The following is a 9,407-nucleotide window of genomic DNA, read 5'->3' as shown; positions in this document are numbered from 1 at the left end:
GTGTGGAATGACAGACGTGGACGCCTATGCATTATGCCTTGACAGGACTTCTGGCTCATGGTCTTGTTTCCTGCAGGACCCATGTGCCCTGCTTGGAGCCCTCCCCAGGCACTGAGTTGTGCTGTACCATCTTGGACAGTTTTTGAGGTTAGCACTCCATTCAGAACACCATTTAAGCACTCCAAACTGTCCAACAGGAAAGACACTTAGATCTCCTCCTGGACAATGCTCCAAAGACAAGTGATAAAATAATCAACTTTTCTCCCACACATTGAAGGATTCCCTCAAGATGTATCAGGCATTTGTCATTAAGGCAAGTGGCACCTACTCCCTTTTGTTCACTTTAAACTAGTCTAAAGTCTTCCAATAGTCTGTTAGCTCTAGGGGTGGCCACCAGTCTTTGTTTTAATGTAAGAGGCCACATCTAACAACAGAACTGAGATACACAGATGAGAAAGTTGGGAAAGAAAATGCAGACTCAGGTAGGAAACTGGTAAATCAGAATCTCTACAGATTCTAGACTACAGATGCTGCATGTGGCCTGGGCTGGCCCCAGCATGCAAACGGATGTGGTTACGTCCAGAGCAGCAGCCTCACATCTGCACAAGAAGGCACTAACACCATAGGCCTAAGGTTGCTCTTGTACAGAGGCCTGCTTGCAAGGGCAGTCCTTGGCTAGTGACTGAGAATTTAGGTTTCTGAAGAGTTCCTGCCCTTGACTAACAGAGGCGAGTAGCTCACTCTGCCAACACTGGCGCAAATAGTGAGTTTATGTCACACACCCTCTTTCTTTCGAGGGTCTACAGTTTTGGCTGGTGCTGGGCCGTGAGTGCCTATGTAACCAATTCGCAATAAAAACCCTAGGCACTGAGGCTCTATGGAGCTTACCTGCTAGAAAACACTTCACAGGTATAGATACAACTTATTTCTGGAAGAATTCAGCATGGCCTATGAGAGTCCACTGGGAGTGGAGCCTTTGAAGCTCTGGATTTGGCCATGTGCATTGTTTCCCTTTACTGATGTTGCACTAAATTATTGTGTTATTAGGAACTTTAGCTGTGAATATGCTGAGTCCTGGGAGTCCTTGCAGCAAATTGCCCATCTTGGGTGTGTTTTGGGGGAGCCCCCAAAGCAGCATCCCTCTTGGAATTACAAAAGAAAGGGGGTTGCACCGATTCTGTGGCTGGTTCACTGCTGTGTTTGAGAGTTGTGAGTAGACAGGTGCCAAGGTCATCTGTATCTTGCAAACCTTACAAGCAATGCTTGTCACAAAATGGGTCTCCTTCTGACCAGATAGGCTCCCTGGGCTCCGTGTTCTGTGTATTCACATTTACTTTTAGGGGCATTTCATATAAGTCTAAATTATTGTTATTATCTGTTTGTATTTATTAGAGACAAGATCTCCCTCTGTCACCCAGGCTGGAGTGCAGTGGTGCAATCATAGCTCACTGCAACCTCAAACACCTGGGCTCAAGCAATCCTCCTGCCTCAGGCTTCTGGGTAGCTAGGACTACAGGTGCATGTCACCATGCCTTGCTCCCTCTCCTCCCCTCCCTTCCCCTCTACTCCCCTCCCCTCCTCTTCGTTTCCCTTTCCCTTTCATTTTCCCTTTTCTTTTCTTTTCTTGTAATTTCAGTTGAGACAGGATCTTGCTATGTTGCCCAGGCAGGTCTTGAACTCCTGGACTCAAGTGAACCTCACGTCTCAGTCTCCCAAAGTGCTTGGATTGTATGTGTGAGCCACCACACCCAGCCTAATTTTGAATTATTTTCAAATTATAAAATACAAACATAAAAACTCACCTGAATGAAAAGGAAACTGCTGTTTGGTTTCTCCAGTGTGAGCATCCCAAATTATTGTTGTCTGTGCTCTGCAAACAAAGGGAAAGTTAGTAATTACTCCTGCAAAGTTTTCTCTAGTGACATGTCTCTTAAAAGAAAAGACAGTGAGCCTCTCTCCTTATAAATCAGCACTGTCCAATACAGATAGAAAGCAAGCCTCATGGGCTAGTTTTAATTCTCTAGGATCCACATTAAAAATTTTTTAAAAACTAAGGTTCATTAACAATCTTTTATTTTACTCCCTAAAGGATACCATCTCAACATGTAAGCAGTATCAAAATCTTACTGCACTATCTGCTTTCTTTTCCTCCCATCCTCAGTCTTTGAAGTACAGCATGTTTTACACTTAGCAATCTGGATAGCCACATTGATGAGCCCATCAGCCGCAGATGCTGGTGTCAGTTTTAAGATCAGAGCATGCCTAACCAATATTTGCAAAAACTGCCAAAATTGGTGGAGATTCTTCCTCATCCCCAAATGCAGAAAACTGTTAAAAAAAAACCTAGAACAAAGCATTTCTAAAGATTTTTTGGAATTTTTCCAAGTGCAAGGCTGCAAAAAAAAAGCCATTTCTCAAAATGCCTTTGCCTGTGACTCCATGAACTGGGGGCAGTAGAAATGGGGGCAGAGTCACTGGCATGCACTGGGACCAGGCATCAATGTATACACCTTTCAGTAAGGAGAAAAGCAATGTAAACCATGTGAGTTCTTATGAACTTATCCTGATGTGGGGAAGATTATTTAGAGAAGGACTTCAATGAATAACATTGGAATTTTGTGTTCATCAACTGGAATTTTCAACGAAATTGGGAACTACACCTCTCTGTCAGTCAAGATTTTGCTTTAAGAAGAATGAATTCTATTTTTTGGTGACTGTGGGCATTTTTAGAGGAAACTGAGAAGTGTCTTTGAAACTTGGTAATCATAGGTTTTGGGTCAGCCCTTGGCCTATTAACATTTCTTTAGATGTTAGTATATAACTCTACTTAATTTAGCCATGCCAAAGCTAGTCTAATACTTCAGAGGATATACAAACTCATCATACTTGTGCCTGTCTCCTATCTGGGTAGTACTGGATGAGTTAACACTTACAACAGTGAAGCGCTTGATAAAGAAAAATGCTGTCAATTTCATAAGTTGTTTTTAATAACTCAAGCAGCAATTACTGAGAGCCTACTGAATGCACAGCAAACTGCTTTGTATGTACATTACTTGAAATTAAAACATCTTGACAAAAATCTGATAGTAGCTAAATGGGAATGTTTAGTGCATCAACCACAACTCAGCTTTTAAAATATACACTAGGCTACCAAGTCTGAATGAAGGGTTTCTTGACATAAAAGAGAGTGAGATATCTTATGAATTAATGATTTGTTGACCTAGTTATATCCTATTGTAGGGGTCAGAAAGCTTTTTCTGTCAAGGGCCACATAGTAGGAATTTCAGGTTTTGAAGACCATGTCTTCTCCCTTACAGCTGCTCATCTCTGCTGTTGTAGCATGAAAACAACCATGCACAAGTCCCAACAAAGGAGTGTGACTGTGGGCCAATAAAACTTTATTAAAAAAAGAATAGATGAGGTGCCAGTCTTGGCCTGTGTGTGCCACAGTTTGCAAAATGCAATTATGACTTCTCTAAGAGTAGGATAATATATAAAGGTCAAGTCTATCATTTTAATAACTTTCAACAGAAACTTGTGACTTAAGATTTTCAAGTTTTCCTGAAACTATCACAAAATGCAAAGTCTCATAAAAGCCTGAGCATCATCCATTATTCAGGAATGGTTTGCAGTTGTAGGAACAAAAGTTGATGTAAAAACACGTAAGTTTTTTTGTTGTTGTTTGTTTGTTTGTTTGTTTTTCAATTCTAGATAATGCTTCTTTTCCAAAGCCATGGCTTAGAATTCCTGGTGAGTCTTGGGAATGCATAACTCTTCCAGGAAGGCTGTTTGGGGTCATGACTCCAGCCAGCCCCGTCACTGGACACATGAGGAAAGTAAAATCCACACAGGCCAAGATTTCTGGATGACTCAGATTCAGGGCCGGGATGAAGTCTGCATCCCCTTCCTCTTCACCCTGGGCTCCCATCCTACTGATGGCTGTTAGATGCATCTGCAGTTAATGCCACTGTGGCTCCCTGTAGCCTTGTCCAGGAGCACAGGAAGTCAATTCTAAACTGCCCCTGGGCCATCTGGAGAGTGTGCCCCTGTGCCCAGGTTGCTTGACTCCTGCTCAGAGAAATCTATCATCTACATTGGGAAGCAGCAGTTAATCAAATGAGGACAACTGAAGCCTGAGAAACACTCACAGCCTGTGCTACTCAAGTTCCTCAGTGGGCGAAAGTTCAGGCAGTGCACTCCCCACTTCACATGGCTCCTTCCAGCAACGGACAGAGGCAATGTGGATATTTTCTTCTCTCTATCAATCACTGAACTATGTACCTCCCATAAAAGGAAACTGCACAAGAGTCTAGAGAACAGCAGAATATATTAAGAGATCATGTGCTACAAATCAACAAAAAGATCAAAACCATAAAAACAAAGCCTAAACCAATCCTTTCCATTTTTTAAGGGAAAGCACAAAGCCTAAGAGTTCCAAAAAGACATGATTTTGAGATCCAAAAAAATTGGCTGGGTACAGTGGCTCATGCCTGTATTCTCAGCACTTTGGGAGGCTGAGGCAGGTGGATCACCTGAGGTCAGGAGTTCGAGACCAGCCTGGCCAACATGGGGAAACCTTGTCTCTACTAAAAATACAAAAATTAGCTGGGCATGGTGGCATACGCCCATAATCCTAGCTACCAAGGAGGCTGAGGCAGGAGAATCGCTTGAACCCAGGAGGTAGAGGTTGCGGTGAGCCGAGACTGTGTCACTGCAGTGCAGCCTAGGTGACAGAGCAAGACTCCATCTGAAAAAAAAAAAGAAAGAAATCAGTGGCTGCAAGCTGTGGCTCACACCTGGAATACCAGCACTTTGGGAGGCTGACAGAGGAGAATCACCTGAGCCTAGTAATTCAAGACCAGCCTGTCCAATATGACAAAACCCTGTCTTTATAAAAATAAAAAAAGTAGCTGAACATGGTGGCAGATGCCTGTAATCGCAGCTACTCGGGAGGCTGAGGCAGGAGGATCACTTGAACCCTGCTGAGGTGGAAGTTGCAGTGAGCTGAGGTGGTGCCACTGCACTCCAGCCTGGGCAACAGAGTGATCCTTTCCCCCCTACCCCCCAAAAAAGTGAAAGAAAAACAAATAAATAAGCACCTATAGGCCAAAGTGGCATATTTTAAGCTAATACTCACTTTGTCTACACCAGTACTCAAAATATAATTCCCCTTTTTGCTCCATTTCAGGGCAAAGATAGGGCCTTTATGTTGGCCTAAGGTGCTGGTCAGGTTACCTGTTAATAAAAACAAACATGTTGATTTTGTTGTCATGGTCTGTTCAATCAAGGATTATGTACGGCAGCTCTTCTTACGTAACCCCAGCACGAGGGGTACAGGACTTACCATTTTCTGTCCATATTCTTGCAAAACCATCATATGAACCCATAGCCAATAGTCTTCCATCACTCTGAGGGCCAGAAAGAGACACAAATCCACAAAAACAGCTTAGGAGTGGGAGCACTGAAGAAGCTCAGAGAGGCTCTCTCAGGATCCCAAGTCCAGAAAGCTCTTCAGGCAATAGTCGGTGCCATGCAATGTTAGCACACCCTGCTCTTCAATCAACATGCGGCATGAATACCAAGGAGACAAGAGAGCAATGAAAACACAATGGAACCATTCACCACTTTGTGTTCTCTAATGAGTGACGGAACTAAAAACACCATGATAAAAGTTATGAGACTTTGCAGAAAATAAAAAGCAGTGGAACTGTGTGCATCCCATGTGTCAATGCATATAATACCTGTTGCTGAAATCCTAAGGTGAAGAGGCACCTTTCCTAGGCTGCACCTTATGTCTCTCCAGGAGAACTGCCTTGTATTTCCCAGCCTATTTCCCCACCATGAGACCACCAGCTTATTTTGCTAAAACATGTTCACGATGCAAAGATATGGCTACCAAACAACCAGCTCACTGTCTGCCTGACATGGCCTTATTAAGAGCTCTTAGAAGCCAAGACCACCTCTATGGCTAGCCCCCCAGGTTGGCCCTGAGTACATGGGACCACCTGCCTCCTATGTCTGCACACATTCCATCCCTGCAGCCCACACCTGGCTGGCAGATTTTACCAATTTCAAAGTGCCCAGGGGGTGGAAGATGCTAACTTTCCAGTCCATTGAGATGACATCTTTATTACTTGGGATGTCATGGCCTCTTCTGGTATACAGTGCCTTAATATAAGCTGGGTGGAGGCCCTGTTGCCATTCTCATTCAGGTTCCATATCTTTGCAATTGAGTCTTCAGATCTGCAGAATAAAAACACAGGAGCCTCTGGTGTTTGGTTCAAATGGGATGAAAAGCTCACTGCAGCTTGCTCTCTGGCCAGGTGACATCGTCAGCATGTGCTTTTCTGCCTTTTTCATACCATTGGATGCCTGTTTCTGTCCTTGCCATCTTTGCATTTGGTAATTTTAACTGCCTTGTGTTACTCTTCACCTCACAGAGAAAACGACTTGAACTACGGCTTCTGCACAATATGAGACCCATAGAGAAGTGGCTCATAGAGTCACCCATTTCTGGGTCTGTCCAAACCGGGATAAGAAGGGGAGTGCATGTTCCTTAAGGCAGAACTCCAGAGAAGCGCAAGCAGCTTGTGTCTCCCTGCCCCTGGAGTGCCCCGATCCTGACTTCCTTACTTGGAAGCTAGCAAATGACTGACAGTTCCAGGCACAAATGAACACCTCAGACTCATGGGCCCAAAGGACTGTGGCTTTGTTGGAGGGAGTCTCAACATCCCATCTATTTCCATTGGCTTTCGTGATTATCTGTCATAGGAAACATAAGGAGATATGTGGCTTACCAATACAAGAAGGCATTTAAAGGGCACTTTTGTTTCCAGAAACATGTTTTTATGTACTAAGTAATACTACTTCTAATGAGTCTAACTAAATTGTGGCTTTTGTGCAATTTAGAAAATATATCAGATTTCTTTATAATTTCACAGTCTCTAAACTTCACCAGAAAATACAAAGTTATTTTGACCAAGTGTGGTAGCTTACACCTGTAATCCCAGTGCTTTGGGAGGCAAAGGATGGTGAATTGCTTGAGGCCAGGAGTTCAACCCCAGCACAGGCAACTTGGCAAGACCCCATTTTTACAAAAAAATGGAAAAATTAGCCAGATACAGTGGCACATGCCTATGGTCCCAGCTACTCAAGACACTGACATGGGAGGATTGATTGAGCCCAGTATGCAGAGTTTAGTGTGAGGCATAATTATGCCACTACACCCAGCCTAGGGGACAGAGCAATACCCTGTCTCTAAATGCTCCCCGGCAAAACAATTATTTACTCTTTGTAATTGAGGCCAGCACGTTATAGCTCATGGATGAAATCTAGCCACCAGCTGTTTCTGCATAAATAGTGTGACTGGCACTCCACATGTTTTCACATTACCTATGGCCACTGTTATGGGTTAAACTGTGTCCCCATAAAATTTGTGTCTTGAAGCCCCAATTTCTAGGACCTCAGAATAAGGCTATATTTGGAGACAGGGACTTCAGAAAGGTTAAGTAGGGTAAAATGAGGTCACTACAGTCGACCCTAACCCAATGTGACTGCTGTTCTCATGAAAAGAGGGGATTAGGACACAGATACCTACAGAGGTACAACCATGTGCGGAAATGGGGAGAAGACAGCATCTTCAAGCCAAGGAGAGAGGCCTAAGAAAGAAACCATCTCTGCCCTCACTTTGTTCTCAGGCCTCACCGGGCACAGTGGCTCAGGCCTGTAATCCCAGCAATTTGGGAGGCTGAGGCAGGTGGATCACCTAAGGTGAGGAGTTCGAGGCCAGCCTGACCAACATGGAGAAACCCCATCTCTAATAAAAAATACAAAATTAGCTGAGTGTGGTGGCACGCACACGCCTGTAATCCCAGCTACTTGGGAGGCTGAGGCAGGAGAATCGCTTGAACCTGGCAGGTGGAGGTTGCTGTGAGCTGAGATCATGCCATCGCACTCCAACCTGGGCAACAAGAGTGAAACTCTGTCTCAAAAAAAAAAAATCTGTTTGCTGGTGCACACATGTGCCTGCATGCATGTGCACACACACACGAGTGCACCATGCATGGAACATATGCATGCTCTGAACTTACATGCATGCTGAAGTGGCATCTCTACAGGTTTATAGAGGAGTAGTATGTACAAGTGGAGCAGGTTCTCTGGATAGAAATTCAGACTCACTGACCAACTTGCCATGTACTCTCTGGCAATCACCTAACAGGCAATGATGTTCTTGGATTTTGCAAAGACTAAGTAAGCTGATGTCCAGTGTTTGGGGCCCAGCGGCCTCGGCAGAAACCGTGAGCTCAACGATTATACCACAATTTGGCCAAAAACACTCAACATGGAAGGCTAGAGGCTAAGACCAAACGTGTCCACGAATTAAACACTTTTGTTTATGATGGGCAAAACCATGTGTTATAGGAGCGTTACCAGATAGCAGTGCACGCAATTTCCTAAAGTTGAAGATGAGAATAAAGAGGGTCAGATTGAAGGGTTGTGATTGAAAAAATGGAAGAGGAAGCTCTTCCGGCTAGATCTTAAGAAAACACTAGAGAGCAGCTTCGAAGACACTGATAGCAGATTTTAAGAAGGCATTCGGACTGGCGGAGATTTAGAAGAAAACAATCAACCGAGAGGCCCACTGAACTGCAAGAGCCCTCACACTCACTGATTGCATGTGCTCCTTTCTCTTCCTCATTTACTGTTGCCTCTCCATTCTTTGGTGGATTTTGCTGGGAAAGGGCAGCTGGGGTCATGGTTGCCACTTTTGCCATGGCTGCTGCCTCTGCGGCTGCTGCACTGGCTTGCTGCTGAGAGACCTTCTCTCCGAACTTCTGCTGCTGCGTCTGCACCACTTCAGGAATCATGGCGTCTGTCAGGGACCCGGACTCTGTGGGTCGGCTGTCGAACACTGTGCCATCCTGGGGAAGCAAGCCAAGGGACAGCCACCAACTCATGCGGGTGAGGGTTCTGGGAACGGTCTCTACTTTCTGGGCAGGAGGGGCTCGGGGAAGCGGAGCATAAACAGCTGGCTCCCAGCAGCAGGGGGCCGTGGCGGAAGCAACAGGGACCCGGAGCCGGGGAGCCTGGGGTGAATGATTCCATGGTGGGCAAACGGCGGGGAACATGGCGAACTGTTGTTAAGAACTAGGTGTGACCGCTGTTCTGAGTATCAAACCCAGTTGCGGCATTCAGGACAAAAAGACCATCTATTCTTCACAAAATATGTTATCCCTGATGCAGTGATTCTCAACAGGGGGGTGACTGTGCCCCCTTGGGGGATATTATGCAATGTCTGGAGACACTATTGGTTGTCACAACTAAGAGAGGAACTGTGGTCCTGGCATCTGGTGGGTGGAGCCCGGGGATGCACCTCAACACCCTGCAGTGCCCAGGATGGCCCCACT

General features: G+C 45.0%; 1 pseudogene; it reads right to left on the bottom strand.

The window, feature by feature from the left end:
* Positions 1-478: 478 nt before the first annotated feature.
* On the bottom strand, positions 479-9,128 carry LOC129053113 (F-box-like/WD repeat-containing protein TBL1Y; annotated as a pseudogene).
* Between the last annotated feature and the right edge of the window lie 279 nt (positions 9,129-9,407).

This window comes from Pongo abelii, chromosome Y, assembly GCF_028885655.2.
Source record: "Pongo abelii isolate AG06213 chromosome Y, NHGRI_mPonAbe1-v2.0_pri, whole genome shotgun sequence".
Taxonomy (NCBI): domain Eukaryota; kingdom Metazoa; phylum Chordata; class Mammalia; order Primates; family Hominidae; genus Pongo; species Pongo abelii.
Note: the sequence above shows the minus strand (reverse complement) of the source record. Positions and strands in the feature narration are given on the sequence as shown.